Here is a 23,702-nt window from a genome sequence, read left to right on the forward strand (position 1 = left end):
TCTTTTTGAGACAGGGTCTCCTTGTAGCCCCAGCTGTCCTGGAACTCACTATGTAGACCAGGCTGGCCTTGAACTCACAGAGATCCTCCTGCCTCTGCCTCCCAAGTGCTGGGATTAAAGGCGTGCGCCACCATGCCCGACCTTTTTTTTTTTAATTGACATGTACTACTTGTATATATACATAAAAGATAAGATGACATTTCAATACCTGTACTCAATGTGGAATGATCAGATCAGGGCAATTGAAACACTTATAAATCAGACATTTACAATTTCTTTGTGTTAGAAACATTCAGAATCTTCTCTAGTAGCTACTTTGCTGTATCAATAATGGTTATCCACAATAGTTTTCTAGTTGTGCCGTAAAGCATTAGAAGTCATTTATGAGACCGTTCTAATATGTTTGATGCTTGCCCTGAACTAGTTCTTCAGACTCTACCTAACACTGGGATCTCAGAGGCACTCGCTACACAGTGGAATGATGGGAAGTTCCTGTATTTGTAAACCAGTTCTTTAGACTGCCACACCAGTCTTCAGCTGGTCCATGGGCTCCGTGCATCCTGCCTTCCTGCCTACAGCATGTGGCTCCCTTGTGAAGTCACTAAAAAGCCCAACTCTTGTGGTTAGCTTAGAACTGACCACGGGGAAGCTTTTGCCTGCAATGAACGGCAACTTTGTGGGAGTCCTGAGCTTGTAACCAGCCCCAGGCATAGCATCAAGTCTGGATGCCGGGCTAGCCTGAAGAGCATACACTTGACTGTACAGCTGTACTTAGCCCTGAGCTAGGAGCTGCAAAGGAAACAAGCCCCCAACCATTGAAGTCATGGTACCAGGAACAGCCTAACTACAGTAGTTCAGGGATAATCATGATTTTCATTGAGAAGAATATAAAGTGGACATTTGTTTTTAGCTACCTTCAAGAACTGTAAAAACTATATAAATTAATATATGCAGGAGACCTCCAAGGATGCCTAGTACTTAGTGTACGTTGTGTGTATATTAGTTACAATTACTGCTATTCTCATAATTAAAGGAAGCTTGTGGAGTCCTGGTCAGAAACTCTGATTATACTGCTTTGAGAACTCCTAGAAGGGCTCACTTTTGTGCTAGACTTCCTGTCTGATGATTGCCAGGTCTGATGACATCTTGACGACTTCCTGATTCCCTCAGTGAAGCACCGGATGGTCCCTTAAGAACGAGATCTTAGTACTGTCCAGAGCAAAGGAAGGCAACACCCTCCCTGGCCATCCTGGCTCTTTCATGTTGATTCCTTTGCCGGGAAGCAGAAGGGGTTGGCTCCAGGTTTCCTCTCTAGAGGCGTAATACCAGTGCACATGTACCTCACGGCTTCTCATCCTATTCTCCTGGGAGATGAGAGTAGGCGATTTCTGTGCCTCCCTTCTGTTGATGAGCTCACCTTGGACCCTGATCAGTTTCCCAGGTGCTCCCAAGAACTTCTGGAATGAACTGGTGCCAAGCAGTGGGCAGTGATGACTCAGTCATTGAGAGAAGTGCAGAAGGAGGCATGGTGTGCCCCAGCACTGCTTAGCATGTCTACCCTGGAGCCCAGGAACATCCATGTTGGTGCCCTTTTGTGTTAACATTGAGTTTGTCAACACTGAAGTGTGCAGGTGGGCAGAGCAGGTGAAGTCACTGCAGCTGAGGGGCCTCCAAGCAGCCCAGTGGTCTGGAGCAGTGTGAGTTCAGGTCTGACCAGTCTTGACCTTGAGTTAAGTCCCTCTCAGTAGCAGGCAGCAGCTGCCAGTTCCCAAATGCCACAATGGGGATGTCAGGGATCCGCCTACCAGTTCATGACTCACCTCAGAATCTTGCCCCAATTCTGTTGTTCTCTGACTCTCCTTGGCTTCCTTTTACAGCTTAAGAGTCAAGCTGCTTAGAGTTAACACAGAACCTTCCACAAGCTGGCCACTTCCTGTCTGGAATGTGTAGTCTACTACTGCCTCTTGGTGTGACAGTCACACCACAGGAGCCACTTTTAGGACCCCGGACATTGGTGCTCTATGGAGTCACTGCTCCTGTGCATGTATTTCCCTTTGCCTGGTCTTCCTCCAGCAGCACTCTAAATTTCCTTCTTTAGGATCTACCCAGTATTGTTTGGATATGGCTTAAGTGTGTCCTCCAAAGATCCACAGGTCACTGGGTGTGTACCCTCAAGAAGGGACTTTGGGACTCCAACCTCTTGGGCTTCTCATATGCAGATATGATCTCTTCCTTGCTACTGAACTTTGTCCTCCAAGCATAGCATGGCAATTACCATCTTGAAATGTGAGCAGCCTCACGTGATACCCTCACAGGATTAGGCCACCTGCCGTTTCCTCATGGAAGGTGGGGAGGGTTCATGAAGCTTACAAGGCACATGAACCCCCCTCCCCTCCCTCCAGAATAGACAATAGTTAACTGTTACTAGGGGAACGGAGACTCCCCTTCAGCGGTGTAGGTTGTCCACTGCTTTTCTTATAAGTAACCCCTGGTTAACTCTTTGTTTTGCCAAGATACACTTGGTTAGAATCATTTCTTTGATCTGTTGATGCCCTTTCTATCTGGGGTGAATAGAAATTTGTTCATGTCTCCTGAGGAAAAGTCTTACAACATTCACACACATGCTCTTGCTAGATTTAATGCAATCAAGAGGATCTTCACCAGAGCTGACCTAATGCCAGTGCCATGCCCTTGAGCCTCTAAAACTGTGAGTTAAGGGCTTAGAGGGATGGCTCAGTATTTAAGAGTTAGTACTGCTCTTCTGGAGGAACCAAGTTTAGTTCCCAGTACCCACATCAGCTGGCTCACAACCACCTATAACTCCAGCTCCAGAGGGATCCAACACCTCTGGCCTCTGTGTGCAATCTCCCACATGGACTCATGCACATAGCCACATAGACACACATAAATACACAATTTTAAATAATCAAAAATTAAAAATAAAACCATGAACTAAGTAAACCTTTTCTTTGTAAAAAAAAAAAAAATCAACCTGCCTCCAGTATTTTATTATAGTAAGTAAAAATAGCTAATACAATATTCATGCATAATATCCTCTGAGTAGGTATACCTTTGTGATAGCTGCCAGAATCCTATTTTGTAATTTTGTGTTTGTTTTCCTCAATAAACCGTGTTCCCTACAAACAGGGATTCTAACTCTTTCATCTGTGAATGATGAGACCCTTGGATAGATTGCAGCACATGGGCCAGTGCTCATTGTTGGCTGACTAAGAAAGAAGGAAGGCCTGGCATCCATTTTGCCCAGGATGGTTTCCACTTGATGCAAGGTGTACAAATCTGTGGCAGTACAGTGCCACATGATGGTAATGCCTAATTACTTAGGTACCCTGACTCTTAGCACCCATTAAAACCAAAAGTGGGACCTGAGCTGTTCTGAGCACTTGCTCCTGGGACTATACTCTCAAACCAAGGTCATACTCTCTCTTTATTGAAACTGTGCATCGAGCATGAAATGGGGAAGAAAAGAGGAACTTCCTTATCAGGAAAGTTTCCCTTTCTGACTCCTGCTGACATGGGACAGCACAGACAACTAAACCTTTTCTGTAAAAAAAAAAAAAATCAACCTGCCTCCAGTATTTTATTATAGTAAGTAAAAATAGCTAATACAATATTCATGCATAATATCCTCTGAGTAGGTATACCTTTGTGATAGCTGCCAGAATCCTATTTTGTAATTTTGTGTTTGTTTTCCTCAATAAACCGTGTTCCCTACAAACAGGGATTCTAACTCTTTCATCTGTGAATGATGAGACCCTTGGATAGATTGCAGCACATGGGCCAGTGCTCATTGTTGGCTGACTAAGAAAGAAGGAAGGCCTGGCATCCATTTTGCCCAGGATGGTTTCCACTTGATGCAAGGTGTACAAATCTGTGGCAGTACAGTGCCACATGATGGTAATGCCTAATTACTTAGGTACCCTGACTCTTAGCACCCATTAAAACCAAAAGTGGGACCTGAGCTGTTCTGAGCACTTGCTCCTGGGACTATACTCTCAAACCAAGGTCATACTCTCTCTTTATTGAAACTGTGCATCGAGCATGAAATGGGGAAGAAAAGAGGAACTTCCTTATCAGGAAAGTTTCCCTTTCTGACTCCTGCTGACATGGGACAGCACAGACAACTACAATCAGATGTTCTCCGTGCTTACAGCATACGTGCGATAATCCTCACTGTTTCCAATGACTGTTCACGACTTTGATATTCTCACAACATACACACACTCATACATGCATTACTCTGGGTCAAGGGTAAGGAGGGGTGATGAGCGATTCAAGCTATATGTATAAATTACAAGAGGAGCCCAAGGCCTAGTAAGCTTGTTTATATTGTAAACAAGCTGAGACAGTGTTAAATGATCTCAAAACATAACATGAACTTTGGTTGTAAGGTTAGACAAAAGTCATTCCCACACAAATCCCTTTTTCAGGGAGTCACAAAATCAGTGGGTCCTTCATTGATAATTGCTACGTGGTTTTAGAAGACTGTGTCTAAACTTCTACACATGGCAAAGCTGTTGGAGAAAGCCTTCACTCACAACACCCCACATGTTGCCTCACAGCTTGAGATCTTTCCCTCAGGAGGGGCCTTAAGAACAATTCTTCATGGCCCAGGAAAAGAGACTCTGGGGTCCTTCCAGGCCTCAGGATCCTACGGACCTGACTCTTTGAGACAATTCAGTGAGTGTGGAGCTGAGAAGGTGAGCTGTTCAGATGCAACAGGGAAGGAGGATGGAGGTGGATAAAGCTTAGCCTCCAGAGCCATCTTTTCCATTCTGTCCCTATTCTGAGAGCATCCTCTATCCTGCCAGGGGTCTTAGATGCAGGGCCAGGCTTCAGGCTTCATTGCCTTTGATGGTCCCTGCCAGATGCACAGTGTGTACACAGGCCCTGCAAGCCAATCTTATTTCCTTGAGCTAGGCTACCCTTCCCTGCTGGGTCCTGCCACAAGGCAGAAGAACAGGGAAATAGCACAAGCCTCCTGCTCTGAAGAAGAAAGCATCTGTCATGAGGACACCAGCTTCAGTAAGATACTGTGCTTTACCTAACCGTTCACACTGTGATTATTCCACTTCAACCCTATTGAAAATGGCAGCTGTGCCCACTGTGTCTCCAACATTATGTCATACAGGCTTCTGTTTTCAGACTTACTGAAGTAGCTGGATAAAGTACCCAAATCTCCTCTGCAGCAGAACACAAAGAATTCTCTCAAAATAACTCACCTTTCATAGGCCCTCAGACGTAATTCTTCAGCAGGCACATTGGGTAAGAAGCCAGGTCTTTACATCCTCTTCAGACCACTGACTTTCTCATGTCCAGAATTCCTGGAGAGTTGGTTCACGAATAAGGTGCCAACCAGATCTGACTTGGAGTGGCACAGTGGCAGGGCTTGGGGTGGAAAGAAAACCCAGGAGCAAGAGGAGCCTTGATCCTCGTGGTATGCGTCCTAGGGAGGAGGGTTAGAAGTTTGACTGGGGGGAGGACAGTATATAAAAAGATGGAGAAGGAAAGACATTCTCACAATCCAGCGCTGAGATGCACTGAGTACAAGGGATCAATAGCCTTCTGAAAAAGGCTATAGAGAGTTGTGACTTGGAGGAAGGTCCAGGATTCAGATAAGAGGGGGAAATTGAGAGAGGGTTATAATAAAGGGCTAAGGACGTAGAGTGGCTGTATGCAAATGAGGACTGGAGATGGTGGGAAGAGGGTGCTCCTGAGAAGGGGTATAACACAGCAGCAGGAAGCAGGCTGTAGGGAGAAGAAAGCTGATGGGCAGGGTGTGCAAGGAGTGAGGCCTGGCAGGTGTGGGCTCTGGGGGGCTCCTATCTACCTTATCTAAAGGAAGCTCAGTGAGCAGGCTGTGCTGGGGTTGGGAAGATAAAGCCTCAGTCATCTGCAGACCATTCCAGGCCTGTTGGAGAAGAGCCTAGGCCGTCTACCACTGTTCACTCCTTTGTTCATCCATTGTACAGTATTTATGAGCATTTGATGTGCCCTTATCTTCTCACTACATTGAACCCTGACCTGCCTTGCTTGCTGTTACTTTCCCTCCTCTGCCCACCTATCATGTGCATCAATGTCCTGCCTTCTCTGTACTGCTGGTCCCTGCTGTCCTCACATGACAGCATGCCTTGCCTTAATACAGTTCCTCACATTAACAATGATAGACTGTTAGCTTCCTCACAGCAAACATCTACTCCATCCAGGGTACTCCATGCCTTCTATATGCCTCATTATATTGAGCCCTTACTCTGTGTGATAATTAATCTCCATTGTCGAGTTGACTGGATTTGGGATCATCTGGAAGACGGACCTCCAGGTATATCTTTGAGGGAGTTTTCAGGAAGATTTAACTGAGGCGGGGAGAATAGACTCCACCCTGAATGTGAGTAACACCTTCCCATGGGCTGGGATCCTAGCCTGGTTAAAAAGGGGGAAAGTGAGCTAAGCATCAGCATTCTCTCTCTGCTTCCTGACTGTGGACAGAATGTGGTGAGCCACCTCATGCTCCTGTCACCATCCCTTCCCCAGCACAATGGACTGTATCCTCTCAAACTGAGACCCAAAATAAGTAAGTCCTCCCTTCCTGTTTAGTCACAGTAACAAGAAAAGAAACTAATACAGCCCGTAAACACGTAATCAGTAGTATCTCCCCAGATGAAGCAAACTGAGGCCTAAAGAACTTGGATGATGTCATCAGGCAAGTAAGCAGTAAAGCAAGCAGACTGAGGTAGACAATAGCGTTCATTCAGTATGATACAACCCACCACACTTTTGTCAGGGTCTCACATCAGTAACGTTGGGCATGGCCTGTGACTTGCTTTAGCTGATAAAATATAGATGGACTAATGATAAGCCAGCTCCATGTGAGGGCTTTCAGAAGCAGCACGTGCCTCCACTGGCTACTTTGAGCCTTGGAACTGTGTTTTGGGCATAGCATATTCTTGGTGACAGGTGCCCCTTCTATGTTGTCTTGGGCAGCAGACAACCTACAAACTAAGATCCTGGAAGTGGTACTTATGATGTAAGCATCTGGGACTTGGGGGATGTTTCTTTTTGTCACAAAGGCTGACTAATGGAGATTTAAATTGAGGTCGTTTGGGTTCCCTACACTTTTAAACACAGTATTCCTCCACCCCACTGCTTCTGGAGTGCAGTCCCACGCTGATCCAGACTGGATCCAGCTGTGGACCCCTCTGGGAAAGGCTCTCTCCCTCACTTTATCACTGTGTTAGCTACTTTTTCCATTGCTGTGATGAAGTACATGGCAAAAACAAGGTAGGAGGGGTTTATTTGACTGACAGTTGGAGGCCACAGTCTATCGTGGTGGGGAAGGTGTGGCAGTGGGGATGTGAGTCAGCATCTGCACTCAGGAAGCCTAGAGGTGAAAGGTGGTGCTCAGCTGCTTTCTCCTTGGAATGGTGCTGCCCACATTTAGGATGGGTCTTCCTGCCTCCATTAAACTAATCTAGAAAATCCCTTAGACAGACCTGGAGTCTTGTCTCCTGGATCCTGTCAGGCTGACATTACCATCTCCGAGATGAGTCTCACAACCTATGGATGTTGCACTTGAACTTTTCTTCTTCTTCCCTGGAAAGAGCCATGCATGCACCTGCACATCCCATACCTTGCAACTTCATATCTCAGTGGATCAGTTGCTTAAAAGGCACAGCTATACCAGTGAGAGCACAACCAGCATCTTGCACAGTTTAGGTACCACACAACTATGCTGGTTCTAAGATTTTTTCCCCTTCTTTGTTATTATTATTCAGTAAAATGAAAACAATGTCTAATAATAATTCTTGGGAAAATTCTTTTGTTTTCATCCCCATTGGCACCAGTTCACTGCCCCTGATGACCTCATATTCCCAGGTGGTCTATGAGGTAAGGTGTTTTTTTTTTTTTAATTTTCTCCCATCTAATCATCTGCTTCAATATAACCCTAATTTCCAAACCCAGTAGGACACACACTGAACACTATTCAGTGAAACACAGGAACTGAGAGCCCTTTGTTTCTAAAACCTTAAAAGATAATGAGTTTTTTTAATTTAGTACTGTGTTATGTTCTGTAGTTTTTTTCTTCTCCAAAAAATGTCTTTTTAAATGTCGCATTCTGATTAGACCCAACTTTGTAGTTGTAAAGATTTGATTCTTCTAAAGCAGAACACGGTTTTCCCTGGTTGTCTTAGCTGGCAACACCCTGGAGGGAAAATGTTCGATTTTGCTTATGCAGCATTCCTTCTGTTCTGATGAAAGGATTACATTTTCCTTGAGGACTCAGCCCACCTCCCCTCTCTGTATAAGCAGTTTGGAAGAAGATAACCAAACCCTAGGGCTCTGGGAGTATCTCTGTTACCCCAGACTTCAGCACACACAAGGATTGCTTTAGGGTAAGCCGAGGACCCAGTTTAGGCACAGGAGTTTTATTGGAACTATGAAGAGATACACTTGTCTGCTGGAATTGGAGCTATGAGTTTGCTAATGTGAAGTTTCTAGCTGATATTTTGACATCTAAACAGTAGAACCCAAAGCCAGAATAGGACAAAACTAAAGAAAGCCAACTTGAGAGGTGGAGAAAGTGATGAAGTCTGATGATGTCATCCAAACCTCTAGGTCCAGATGTGCAAGGAGATGCCTCTTGCAAGTGAACCTGGCCCACACAATGAATGGTATGAATCTGACATAGCTCCTGGTCAAATATCCAACCATTGGGCTGGAGAGATTGCTCAGCAGTTAAGAGCACTTGATGCTCTTACAGAGGACTCAGATTCAGTTCCCAGTGCCCACATGACAGCTCACAATCATCTGTAACTCCAGTTCCAGGGGATCTGATGCCTTCTTCTGGCCTCTGCAGGAATCAGGCTTGTGTGTTGTTCATATACATACATATAGGCAAATACACACATAAAATAAAAATATTTTTTTAATTCCAGTCCTTCACAAATTCAGAGAGAAAATACACAATGTACTCAGTTCTTAAACTGTGAATGAGCAGTAAATGATCCACTAAATAAAAGAGCTGAGAGCTGAAGGTTTAATCCACACACAGTTCGAGGAAGCAAGCGGTGATGAGAGGTCACCATCAGATGAAGAAGGGGCAATGATGTGAAACTCTAGAATCAAGGATAATCTACCCCTTAGTGCTGTTGTTTGGCCCACATTGCCCTCGAAGTATCAGATTGTCCCGAATAATAGACACATCTCACAGGCGGGGGGACCTACCAAGAGGCCTGGGGACTGGTCCACCTCTAGGACTGAAGGCCTTGCACTCCAATTCTGTGGCCTGTAGTTCTACCCATAAGAAATTTCCCCTTCAAACTTTGCCCATGACGTTTCATTGGGTTTCAGATGCTCAGGTTGGGCCCAACTCAATGGCAGAAGATCAAGGGATCTCATCTATGGAGGTCCTCTTGCTGGGGGGACCTCCATGATAAGAGTTCTGAAGCTATGCAAGATGTCACTCAGTAAGCCAGGGCAAATGAGCAAGAGAGAATTCGTAGCACAGCTATTCCCACAACAACCCATTAATCTGTTAACCTCTTACTCCATAGTGGAGAGAGTCCTCATGACCCTATCACTTCCCAAAGGTCTCACCTCTCAAATAGTATTAACTATGACTTTTGAGAACTAACTTTCCATATGGGATTTGGAGAACACATTCAAACCCCCCGATAACTGCCTTACATAGATTCCCTTCATCAGGAGCTGGTCCCAGAGCAGAGGGAGAAGTCCAAGCAGCCTGGTCAGTGGACCCCACATTGAAGAGCTTGGACCTTGGCTGGCCCAGAGGACTTCTAATGAAACAGTTCTTATACCCTGAAATAAATGGATACTTTGGGCTTCTGGGCGGGGGGGAGCCTTAGCTGAAACTGCTTTAAAGAGTAAAGTGAATTTATTGTTTCAAGTAGATCAAAAGATGAGAGGTTTGTTTTAATCTACAAGCTTACAGTGTCTCAGACTTCTGCTTTGTGACTCTTGAATTCTCTCAGATCTACGAACTTCTGTGTAAAAAGCCTGCAACATCTAAGCAACTATCAAACCCAGGGCCAGTTAGGAAAATAAGAGAATATTGATGAGAACATGGTGTGATGAGGGGTGGGGTAGCCCAGCACATCTGAACCCAGCAATCTACTTTTAACATGGCTAAAATAGGGCAACTGAATACAATGTACCTTTTCCTCTAGCACAGCACATCACCATCTATATTACTGTTCTCTGGGGCAACAGAACTGATATAGAATGAATACATATTCAAAGAGGATTTATGAGATTGGTTTATAAAGTCCAAGCTGGCTAGTCCAACAGTAGCTATTTCCATGCTAGAGAGGTTGAAAACTTGGTAGCTGCTCTGTCCATGAGTCTGGATGCTTTTGCAGTCTCAATCTGGCACTGAAGACCTGGAGAAAACTAGATTCCAGTGTCTAGGAAGGATGGTCATGGCGGCAGCAGCAGCAGCCGCAGCAGCAGCAGGAGGACACGTGCATGCACCAGTCAGGAGTGAAGACAGGCAGGCAAAAGCCACCCTGCTTTTCGCCTAGACCTCTATTTCTGTGCAGAAGGTGCTGCACATGCTGAAGCAGTGTCTTCCCCTTCTCTAAGAAACACCTTCACAAACCTAGCCAGATGTGTATCTCTTAGTTGAACCTGGATCAAATAAAGTTGACAACCAAAATTAGCCATCATACCACCTGTAAAATATTCTTCCAAAATGTTTGAATATCAGTAGAATTAAGGCACTAAATCCACCAGCCATTTTATAGAGGATGTGGGTGTGAGGGAACACATTCAACCACAGTGTGAGATGGCATCAAGCTGAGAATATGGGAATGTTACAGAATTAAAGTTAGGAAAGGCAGAGCTCTAGAAAGTGCTTAGAAATTAGAAGCCTGGGCTGCAGAGATGGCTCAATGATTAAGACCACTGGCTGTTCTTGCAGATGACCCAGGTTCAAATCCCAGCACACACATGGCATCTAACAATCCTTAACTCCATCCAGTTCCAGGGGATCTAATGCCCTCTTCCATCCTCTGCTGGCACTGTTTGACATGGGTCCACTTACATACATGCAGACAATACACTCATACACATAAAATACAAATAAATAAATAAATAAAACACTTTACAAGAAATTAGGAAAGCCGGGTGCAGTGGCACATACCTTTAATCTCAGTACTCAAGAGGCAGAGGCTGATGGATCTCTGTGAGTTCAAGACCAGCCCGGTCTACATAGTGAGTTCCAGGACAGCTGGTGCTACAGGGAGACCCTATCTCAAAAAGAAAAGAAGAAAAAAAAAATTAGAAGCCAGTGGTCATATCAACTATTCAGTGTTTAACTGTGCTCAGTTTTGACTCAGACAAACTTGCTATTAAAGATAGTTTGACTTAAGACACCATGAATCCATTCTGATAGTGCTAATAGATAAATATATCTTTGTTTACCTATATCAAAAAAATGGTTAGAAATAATAGTAAATGCAACAGATTCAAGATGGATACTTAGGAAGAGTAGGGAAAGGGTACATAGTATACCCTACTGAAAAAAAGTTTTTTAAATGTTTTATTCATTATTTTTATTTTATGTATAAGAGTGTTTTGCCTCCATGTATGTAAGTGCACCACATGCAGTGTGTGAAGAGTCCAGATTCCCAAAATTAGACTCATAGACAGTTGTTAGCCACCGTGTGTGCTAAGAATTGAACCCAGGTCCTCAGCAAGAGAACAGCCAGTTCTCTTCAATCCCCTCCCCAAAAAGATAGTTTTAGAGAAATTTTTTAAGATTTTTATCTTTTAATTGTGTGTGTGTGTGTGTGTGTGTGTGTGTGTGTGTGTGTCTATAGATGCCCTCGAAAGCCAGAAAAGAGTATCAGATCCGTCCCTGGGGCTGGAGTTATAGGCAGTTGTAAACTGTACAAAGTGTTCCTGGAAACCAAACTCAGGTCCTCTAGAAGAGCAGCAAGTGCTCTTAACCACTAAGGCATTTCTCCAGCCCAAAGAGTTAGAAATTTGAACTAAAATAAATATTAGATGGTATCAGGCCCATTGTTAATTTTGTTAGGCACAATAATGGCTTATGGTTACATGTTTTAATTTTTTTCTGTTATACAGGTAACTATACATATTGATAGATAAAATTATATGCCGAGTATTTGATTTAAAGTATTCAAACATCAAGAAATATTTTATTGACTTTTCAAAATGAAGTTCTGTTCAGCCTCTTTGAACCTATTTGCATTTATTCCATTCAATTACATTCCAGTATTAAAGCTAATTCTAAAATCTCTCTCTAAATGAGAACAGATGTATAACTGATACCTGGACAGGGCATCTGAAGGGCCTGGGAGTTGGCTGAAGACCTTTGTTTGAAGGCCTTGTGTGGCTGGTGTTTCATTCCTTATGCTTCAAATTCTACAGCCCGTCTTTGGCCTGCATGTACTCTGGGTTAGAGTGACCATCACTGGGTTGTGTCTATTGAAGCAGGTGTCACCATCCATCTAGGTAAGGCTGATCCAGCACCACCATGGGGCCAGAGCCAATGTAGTCTGTGAGAGGAGTGCTTCAGCTGTCCCAGCTCCGATTTCCTTGATCTCTGATGTGCTCTTTCATTTAGCCTCTACCTTGATTCCAAGATCCTAGCACTAAAATACAAATCTGAATATGTTCTTCCCCTGCTTAAAGTTCTTCAGCAATTGCTCTTTGTCTTGAACAAGCTCAAAATCAGATGCACTTTGCTGTCAAGGTCCTCTGTGACCCGTCTCCATCCGTTCCTTGCACTTTATCCTGGGGTCATGCCTAATTCCTAATTCCTCTTGGTTTATCCAGGACTTCTTTTTCACCCCCGTGTCCTTGCTGCTGCTGTAAGTTTCTGTGTTCTCCTTTCAGCCCTCTTTGCCTGGCGAGATCCCACTCATCTTTTAAGCCTCCGATGGGTTGTCATTTTCAGGAAGCACTCTAAAGAGCCTTAGTATGAGTTAAATGGTTTTGTCTGTGCCATCTTCTCTCAGCATCCTGTACCACCCCTGACACAGTATTTGGTGCCACTTGATATTTTCTGTGTATGTGTCATCCCCAGCACTTTCCAGCCAACTGCTCCTTAAGGATAGAATGTGTTATTCATCATTATTATGATCTGCACCTGGTCAAATGCCTGGCATAGTCAGCACCGAGTACATTCTCGTTGGATGGAACAGCAATTTCTCCTGTCCTACAACATGTAAAACAAGTACTGATTTCTTAGACTGACTCTGCATACCAATTTTTCAAATGTACGAGCATAGTGGTTCTCATCACACGTAAAAATAAGTGAGCACCAGCTGTGGAAACTGAAAAAGTTCTCTTCTCTTGGGCGCTCACTGAGCACTGCTTTCTTCATGGCACTTAATTCTGCAAGCCCTAGACTACCCATATTGTGAGGACATATACTCTGTGAGGACAGTGGCAATCAAGATCCTGGTCGTCATCATCTCAGATGAGATTTTATAGCCTTAACCATAAAACTTCAGATGGTCCTCAAAAATTATCATAATTTAAAAGGCAGACAGAGGTCCTGCGTAAGCCTTCTATCTCAGTGATCTTTCAAGATTCTTGTTTGCATTGTATCATGTGTGGTATTATGACATTCAAGCAAGGATCAGTCAGACTTCCTCTGAAATAATCACTTTGAAGATAGAAATGCTGGATTTCAAGTATTTGTTTAATAAATATCAATTGACTACCCCCTGAGGGTGCTGAAGGGTGGGGGTAGAAAACAATCCTTGCCCATGGAACTTAAATTCTTGTGGAAGAAATAAAGAATAAGCATTAAAATGAGCATATTATATAATAGTCACTGGTGCACACCTTTAATCCCAGGACTCAGAAGACAGAGGCAGGTGGATCTCTGTGTGAGTTTGGGGCCAGCACAGTCAACATACTGAGTCCCAGACAAGCCAGGGCTACATAGTGAGACCTTATTTCAAAAAACCAAAAATATAAATAAAGCAAAAAGGGATGATTAGAAGTGTGGTATGATTTGTTTAAGGAGTGTTAATTTAATAGCATCATGGTGGGGTTCACAGAGAAGTAAGGAGTTGAACACCTACCATTGAAGATGAAGGAACAAGCAGTGTGGCCATATAGATTTTTATGCAGAATGAACAGCTAATAGAAAGGCCTTAAGGAAGTTTGTGCAGGGCAGAGTAAAGGAGAACCGTGGTGTTACTACACAGTGCCATATTATGGTTATGCCTAAATGAGAAACCAGCCTGAGTCTCACCATCTCTTTTAACCAAACTGCTGAGAACATGTTCCTTCAGAATTTTCCCAGAACTGTGCTCACAAACAAGGGTTCTCTCTCTCTTTTATTGAAACAGTATATCTATCCAGCATGACATGAGGAAGTAGAAGAGGAACTGTCTTATCAAAGAACTGTGTCTCTACTGACTCCTACCGGCCTAAAATAGCACACACAGGGGCATAAACATGCTATAATTTAATACCATCTATTCTTTACAACCCAAATGAGATAATTATCTTTGATTAATTTCAGTTAGGTAAAAGGTGTTTGTAGCACTTAATATGTAGTACATACACACACTCATTCATACATTATTCTTAGGTCTAGAGCAAGGAAGGGCCATGAAGGATGAAGGCTATATCCATAGGCCACAAGAAGAGCCCAGGCCTCATTGAACTTGTCTACATTATAAAAAAGCTAAGATTAACTTTTTGGTTGCAAGATTAAGTAAAAGTCATTTGTCCAGAGCATATCAGTATTATAAAAGTCATCCCTGGGGCTGGAGAGACAGCTCAGCAGTTAAGAGCACTGACTGCTCTTGCAGGGGACCCGGCTTCAATTTCCAGCACCCACATGGTGGCTACGAACCGTCATTAACTCCAGTTCCAGGGGATCCAACAGCCTCTTCTGTCCTCTGCGGGCATTGCATGGCACGGGTGCACTTACCTACATGCAGGCATAACACTCATACACATAAAAATAATTTTTTAAAGAGTCATTCCTTTAGAGAGCAATGAAGGTTGGGAAGATGATGTGTTCAGAAAATAGTACAGCAGAGTTATATAGAATTTGGTAGACATTGGTAAGTACCTTGGTTCATTCTCTAGGATGAACAGGGAGCTAGTGTAGGACTTTCAAGAGAGATATAATGTGGTCTAAACTTATAACTAGTCCCTCCAATGCCATGTGGAGACTAAATTACGTAGGGGCCTGGTGAAAGTGGGAATATCCATTACAAAGTCACTACTGTAATCCAGGTGGGAATAATAGGGGTTTGGACTACTTTAGAATCAGGGAAAATAGCAAGTACCTGTGATAGTCTGGATATATTTTGAAGGGAAACCCAATGGGATCTCTAGATATGAGATGAAGAATGATTTCCAGATTTGCACCTGAGCCACTCAAAGAGTAGTCTTACCAGGAATGAGCTGAAGAAGCCTATGGCAGAGCACCTGTTCAGGCTGTCAGTAATTGGACCCGCTAATTCTGAGGCATCTATTGGATATCTACAGGAAACATCAAATGGTTAGAAAAAGAATCTAGAGTTCCAGAGAAAGCCAAGCTATGGTTGTAAAGATAGTAGAGATATAAATGGGAAGGAAAGAGGACCCAAAGACCAAGATCACTGATACAGGTAAGGAAAAGAACAAAAGCTAACACATACTGAGAAAAAGAAGTCATTAATATAGTAAGAAGCCATATGAGAAGACATGATTTCTAGGAGAAAGGAATGGTCACATGTGTCAAGAAAGATATCAGCTGGCAATGGGCATATCAGTATGCTGGAGATCGTTGAATTGGGGATACTGGGTTAAATAGTGTCTCCCAAAGCTCCTGTCTACACAGAATCTCAGAATGTCACCTGAGGAATGGAAGAGGTCTCCACAGCTGTATTCATTTAATGCGAGGTCATATTGGATTACAATATGTCCTAGGTCCAATGACTGATGTTCTTATTGACAGGCCAGATGAAGCCTCTTTGAGGACACACAAAGAGAAAGCCTCTTTAGAATGGAGGCAAGAAGTGAAGTGATGCCTCTGCCTTGGCAGCCTCTAGAATCTAGGAGGGGTTAGAAGGAATTCCTCTCTGCAGCCTTCAGAGACCAGCCATGTCCCTACCTGAACCTTCACTGAAGACGTCTGTCCTCCAGAACTGTGAGAGAAGACGGTTCTGTTGTTGTAAGCCGTCTAGTCTGTATTGTGTGGTTATAGAAACACCATAAACGAATACACTTGATAAAGCTCTTAACATCTCTGTGCCTTAGTTTTCCCCACTTATAAAATGGGGGTGACAACAGTACATACCTCAATATGGTAGTAATGAGTAATATTTAAAGATCTTAAAACAGTACTTACAAAATGCTGTACAGTGTTAACTATTAAGCTAATCCTTTTGCTTTGAAACTAAAATATTCACTTCTTTAACTTCTCAATTAGCTCCTTAATTTAAGAGATTACATTTCCATAAACTTTTAAACATCAATTTCACACTTAGTCAAATTCTCTTAAACATTTTTAAATAAAGAAAAAAAAACCCCACAAATCTATCAAGTAAAATTCTCCAAAATACTTAGTCACTGTTAAAGCAGTTTATTAACTAAATTTCCTTGAGCTAAAATTGCCAAATTAAAATGTGATTATATCAAATGCTTCAAACAGCAAACATTGTAGGTATTAAACAAAATGGTTCTCACACACTTAACACTTTTTTAAAAAAATGTTTTACTTATTTTTATTTTATGTGTATGAGTATATTGCCTGCATACACGTGCACCCGTGTCGTGCAGTGCCACAGAGGTCAGAAGAGGGCTTCAGATGCCCCTGGAACTGGAGTTAAGGATAGTTCGCAGCCACCATGTGGGTGCTGGGAATCGAATCCGGGTCCTCTATAAGTGCTCTTAACCACTGAGCCATCTCTCCAGCCCCATCACACACTTAACTCTTTAAAAAATTTTTTTTGATTCATTTATTTTTGTTTTATGTGCATGAGTATTATGCCTACATGTGTGTAAGTGCACCTATGTTGTGCAGTGCCCACAGAGGACAGAAGAGGCTGTCAGATCCCCTGGAACTAGAGTTATGGACAGTTGTTAGCTGCCATGGGGTGCTGGAATTCAAACCCAGGTCTTCTGCAAGAGCAGCCAGTGCTCTTAACCACTGACCAATCCCTCCAGCCCCCATACTTAATTATTAAAAATGCTAAAAGAAAAAAAGGTTTACACCTTTAGATCAAAGTATCATAAGCATTACAGCATCTTTAAAATCAAGTTTATAAATTTAGTGTAATAGATGGTCTTGAGCATTTAGACTTTGAATATAGGTTTAACTAGTTAAAGTCAGTGTGGTAACACAGTCCTATAAGGCAGAAAGACTGCCAAGAGTTTGAGGCCAGCCTGGGATACACAGACACCCTGTCTGAACCAAACAACACAAAAAAAGAAAAAAAAAGTTCTCCTAAATATGTCCATTAAAATTATAAGTTTAGCAGTTTCTAGTATAGCAGATTGTTACGCATCCAGCTTGTAAAACAAAGAACGCCTGTAATCCTGGATACTAAGGAGACTGAGACAGGAGGGTTGTGGATTCAAGGACAGCCAGGACAACATAGAAAAACCCCCATCTGAATAAATGGATAAATATCTGCACACTGTGGTACAAGTTCATGCATATAACCACTTGAGGGGTGGCAGCAGGAGGAGCAGGAGTGTAAGGGTCACCTCAGTTACGTAGCAAGGTGGGGGTCAGCCTGGGCTACATGGGGCCATGTCTCAGAAAAAAAAATCTAAGTACATGTAAAGTAAAACTTAGAACAAAATTAGGGCAACAAAATGCCCATTTCTGAATAAATACACTTGCACAAAAGCTTCATTATTTTATCACTTACAAATCTTATTTATTATACTTTTCTCATGTTGCAAAGTTACTTTTCTAATGAATAGGAATAGAATTATTAGTTCAGGTCTTAAAGTACAGATGGCTATTTATTCAAGTCCCAAAATACAGAGGGAAAAACAACTGCACAGAAATGAGAGAGCACAGGTTGCCTCTGAGGGGAATTTTACTCATGCTAGATATTAACAAGTCAAGTTCCTCCATTAGGAGACAATCCCAGACTTTTGATGTGGAATTTCTCTTACAGTCAAGTGTGGCACATATGTCTTTGAACTTCCATTTCTGCCCAAGTTTATATCGTGATATTTTTCCTTCTTATTCTGTGATTTTTGACAGATGGCACCATGTACACACCCACATGTATTTCACTCTCTTCGTCATTACCCTTGACTCTGTGACCATCTCATCATTGCTGTGAGCTCTGCAAGAGTTGGGTACACACTGCTCGTCTTTGTGTCCCTGGTGTTCATCACACATTCCTGGTGCTCAATAAATGTTTGTTGAATTCGATGATGAATAATGCATTCATATAAATTTGGAGTCGCATACTCCATGTGTCTTCCCCTTGACCCTGGTACATTGTCATTTTTGCATTGTAGTAATAGCTAACTTGCTGCCTCATCTGAAAAAGTATGATAATGCTTATCTTTGGAACCCTGCCTTCATTAGCCCTTGTCATACCATGGTGGCTAATGCACCCTTCGAAGTGAATAGCAATACATGTCACACACACTGACTTTTACCCCTTAAGGTCAATTGACAATGGACTTATTACACTTTCCTGTGAAGTCTGGACTGTTCAAATTCTTTTCTAGACTGAGACTCCTTTCATGATTTTTTAAAAAATGCTTTATTATTGTATTTTATGTGTATGAATGTATTGCCTGCATGTGTGTAAGTGCACCTTGTAATGCTTGCAGAAGTAAGATGAGGGTAGCCGTCAGATCCCCTGCAACCGGAGTTATAGACAGTTGCTAGCTGCCATATGGGTGCTGGGAACCAAACCTGGGTCCTCTGCAAGAACAGCTAGTGCTCTTAGCTGCTGAGCCATCTCTCCAGTCCTAAGATTTTTTAATTATGTGTTAGTATGTGGGTGTGTGCACAACTTTGGGTACCTGCAGAAACCAGAGTATGTCAGAGTCCCCTGAAGTTGGAGTTAAAGCTTGTTTTGAGCCACCTGATTTGTGTGCTGGGAACTGAACTCAGGTCCTCTGCAAAAGCAGTACATGGTCATAAGTGCTGAGCTATCTCTCCAACCCCTCTGAAACCCCTTTATAGAGAAGCTGTGTCATGGAATGTGCATGCAAAGCACAATACTTTGCCATCTGGGCTGTGTTTTTTAGAGCATGTATTTGGACCCATAAAGACATCATAGCAGATTCTGGTCCTGCATTTTCTCCCCTTCTCAACTCCATTACCTCACTAGGAAAATTTAACTGAACTGTCTGACATAAATGGTTAGAGTAGGGATTAAAGGAAATGAGGTATGCAATGCCCTCAGGATGGAGTCCAGGTACTTAAGTGCCCAATTAGTGGCACTTATTATCCAAATGGACATTGCTGTTTTCCAGTCTGTTACCCTGAGTGCCTGACAGGAATGCTGTTCCATTTACACCATTTCTTTTGTCTGTTTATTCCTTGACAGTGCGAGTCATACATGTATATAATGAATTTTAGTCCTTTCACCCACCTTGTCTCACCCCCACGCCTCCTACCAAAGCCCTTCTTCCCAACAAATCTTCCTCCTGCTTTCTTGGGTAGCTTACAAGGGGCTACACCACTAAAGAAAGTGACACACACACCCCCAATCACCATTAACTCTCAGTAGTCCCTCAGAGATGGATGGAGCCTCATGAGCCCTTTCCCTGTCCCTGATGAAGTGTCGCCAGGCCCAACCTTGTGCAGGTCATGTGCAAGTAATCACAGCTGTGATGAGTTCATGAGTGTACTGGCCATGTCATGTCCAGAAGACACATTCTCACAGTGCTCCTCCAACCTCTGGCTCCTACATTCTTTTTGCCCTTCTTCCTGAACCTTCGGTGGAGGCAGTGATGTAAGCATCACATTTAGGACTGAGCTCGAAGATCACTTATCTCTGTACTTTGACCACTTGTTGTCTCTGTATTAATCAAAGTTGTTCTACTTTGTTTCTCCATTGCTGTGACAAAATACTCTGACCAATACCAACTTGTGGAGGAAAGTGTTTATTTGACTTACATCTCCAGGGTCACAGTTCATCAGGGAGCCCAAGGTGGGAACTCAAGGCAGGAACCTGGAGACTAGAGCCCAGACCATGGAGGAATGCTGCTTACTGACTTACTCCTCTGGCCCATGCTCAACCTGCTTTCTTATGCAACACAGGACCACTTGCCCAGGGGTGGCACCACCCACAGTGGGCTGGCCCTGCCACATCATTCAACAATCAAGAAAATATCCAGACATGACCAGTCCAATGGAGGCAATTCCCCAGTTGAGGTGTCCTCAACCCAGGTGTGTCAAGTTGACACTAAAGCTATCCAGCACAACAGTCCACTGCAGAAAGAAGCAGGGGAGATACCATGATCATGAAGGTGGTTTTCCCAGGGTGAGCCTCATCCATTGCACTCCAGATACACCGACCCCTACAATTTCCTCAAATGTGGGAAACTTGACTGCATAATTTGTAGGAGTACGGGGACTGTGTTCACACTCTCCCCTGTTTTAAGAAAAAACTTTAAGCTCATGTGCTGAAGACTGAGCTATACTAGTCTATATGTATCAGGATTATCAGGATAAGTGTTTAGAAGTCTGTTTGATACCATACCTATCTAACAAAACAGTAGGAGGCTCTCCCATAGGGCCTATGTCCTCCCTAGCCATGGGTTCTTGGTCAGATTTACAGTACCATATGCACTTTATTTCTTTAACATACTGATTCTAAAAGGGGAAACCAAGAGTGAAAAATAAAGGATGTCCTCTTAAGTGAAAGAAAAACACTAATCTGATTATAGGCGGGAAGGATGTAGTGATTTTTCATATACATATTCATAAAACCATATTAAACAATGGCCAAAAATGCTGATATTTTTGTGCTTCTTATATTAAAAACATTTAAATATGCATATATAATAATATTAAGTGCATATAAAATTGAATCCTACAATAAGATTCAATTCAGTTTTTGACAGGCTTCTTAGTTCAAAGCCCTTAGAAACTTCCTGCAATCAAAACTCATTTTCAGATTCGCAGGGAGATACCATCTGCTGCAGCACTCAGGCTTTTTCCCCGTTCCTAATTTGGGGTCAGTCTCAATGCCCTGTCTCACATCAGCTGTCATTTTGGTGATTGAAGTGTCACTGCACATTACAGTTTTCATTGGGATAGTTCTCATCTTTGGTTTCAATTCAATTTAATTCCAATCAAATCCTCATGTCTCAGGACAATTGAATTCACTTAAAAACCTTTCTGTCCAGATAGGATTGTAACCAGTACTTCCTATCATGCTGCTGAATTTCCTGGGACCTTCCAAACCCAGAGTGCACCTGGAAGGCTACTGGGTCTGATAACAGGAGAGTGTGGCTGAGCTTGATGGTGCCAGCACTGGAACCAGCAAGAGACTGTCTTCCAGAGCTCAAACCACCATTGCTGTCGCCACCTTCCCATCCCCCGCTGCACCCCATGGGCCAGGGCTATCCCAAGTTAGAGAAAAATCTTTCCTCAAATCTCTTTTTATGAAAATATCGCATGAGAGACAACTCATTGGATGTTATAAATTAAAAAGATGTTATGGTGTATTTGCTTGGTTTTGTTTGTTGGGATTTTTCCAGGCTTTTTTATTTTTTATCCCCAGTGACAGATAAAAGAGGACTGGCTGACAGCATAGGTCATCCATGCCAGACTCAAAATCACCTTTCTTCTGAGACAACCTAATTACTTTTTCCACGCCTCGCCTGTACGTACAACTTTCCTTAGACTACATTTGCTTCTCTTACAAGGCTGTTGGTAGAGCTGACCCACCATTCCACTGGATATATCGAAACTCTTTTCTCTTGTCAGCCTGTGGGCTTGATCCCTAGCCACAATATTTTAGAACCTAAGAAAACAAGGAATGCTGTGCCCAGACAGGACACGTCCCAGAAAACTCATTCGGGAGAAGGGTTTCCACCTGAGGCAGAGGAGAAATCAGCAGGCCACAACCTTCCTAGGGGCTCTGCCCGAGCCTGGTGATTATACACACAAACCCACCAGATGAGCAAAATGCAGTTGCAGAGGTCAGGTGGGAACTGCAGTCACAGGCAGCATGGCCTCTGCCAGTGGCTTCCCTGAAATTAATTTCTACAAGTGGCTGAGGCCCCTAAAGTATACTCCAGGCAAGCTATAACCGACCTGGGACAGAGGTGACCCCGAGATCTGCGCTCCTCTTTTACTGGGTTGTTTATGCACCAGAGTAACCCAACAGGCCTGTTCAAATGGAGAAGTGAAACCAAGATTTTAACAGGAGATGATGAGATTGTCTATAGAAATGGGGGTCCAGTGAGTTACACACACAAGTCACCAACCAAAGAATGAGGTAAGAAGCCTGGGACATGAAACCTACTGCATGCTACTATCTGGGACTCGGGTTCCTTAAAGGCAACACCTCTGACTATTGTTGGAATGTCTAGAAAGCTAAGACAGATACAGCTCTTCTCGCATATCAGATATATAGCTTGGCCCCTACAGTGTGCATTTGGGAATGATGTGATTGCTGAAGCTTGGATTTTGAAATTAGGAGTCTTTGAGTTTAAATCCCAAATGGACACTTATTCACAGTGTGATTTTGTGCTAATCCATCTCTCTACATCTCTGTATGTTCCAAAGAACCTTGTATTAGTTACTTTTCCGTTGCTGTGGTAAAACACCATGACCATAGCAATTTATAGAAGGAAGAGTTTATTGGGCTTACAGTTCCAGAGGGGCAAGGGACCGTCATTGTGGGGGAGGCATGGCAGAAGCCACTTGGATCAGAAAGCTGAGCACTCAAATCCTCAAGCACTTGCAGGAAGCACAGAAAAGCAATCAGGAAGTGGACAAGGCTATGACCTTTCAAAACTTACCCCCAGTGATGTGCTTCCTCCAGCAAGGCTGCACCCTGAACTGAGGCCAAGTATTCTAATATTCAGAGCCAGTGGGGGCCATTTCTCATTCTAACCACCACAAACCTCACAGGATCCCTTTAAAAGATTGTAAACTTCATATCCTAGTACCTTGCACAGGTGGGTACTCCAAAAGGGGCAAATGGGCCCATTGGCTAATAGCAGCATAGACCACACTCATTGGGGGGCTGAGCCTGTTGACTGCTTGCTTTTACTGATAAGAAAGGATTCAGGTGCTGTCAAATGCTGCCTTTGAGAATAGATTTCACAACTAAACAGGACTTATGGGACCCAGGACCTGATGTAGGCTATTGACTGGAAAGTAGAGTCATTTGGAAGTTACTCCAGAATGTGGCCCACAGTCTGGGAAATTTATATTTGGATCCCAATATTAAGACAAATAACCATATGTCCTTTCTTGCTACCCTCAAAAATACCCCTTTCCTGACAGGTGTGTGCGTGCTGAACATGTTAACACTTCAAAGCTAGCTGGCTTTCCCTCTACAGTGTACACTCTGGCTTTACTTTCTTTGTGTTTTAGCCTCACATGTGAACCTTTGATTTCTGAAATGCAGTGTAAACATTTCAGTTTGAGAATGCTTGCTGCTCTCTCAGGTTCTGTGTAAAATCTTATTATGATATCCTTGAAAGAAACTTTGTTTTTTGTTTCTCTCTCTCCCTCTCCC

At 43.1% G+C, this 23,702-nt stretch overlaps 1 protein-coding gene and 1 non-coding gene across 4 annotated transcripts in view; both read left to right on the top strand.

Annotated features, from left to right (window-relative positions):
* Positions 1 to 23,702, top strand: part of LOC103748885 (synaptotagmin-9) — a 254,122-nt gene that overhangs the window by 168,300 nt on the left and 62,120 nt on the right. The window lies entirely within an intron of this gene.
* LOC115067451 lies at positions 20,441 to 20,600 on the top strand. The gene has a single exon (XR_003846867.1). It is a non-coding gene; the product is annotated as a U1 spliceosomal RNA (small nuclear RNA).

Source organism: Nannospalax galili, unplaced genomic scaffold (assembly GCF_000622305.1).
Source record: "Nannospalax galili isolate Female #2095 unplaced genomic scaffold, S.galili_v1.0 scaffold426, whole genome shotgun sequence".
Lineage (NCBI taxonomy): Eukaryota > Metazoa > Chordata > Mammalia > Rodentia > Spalacidae > Nannospalax > Nannospalax galili.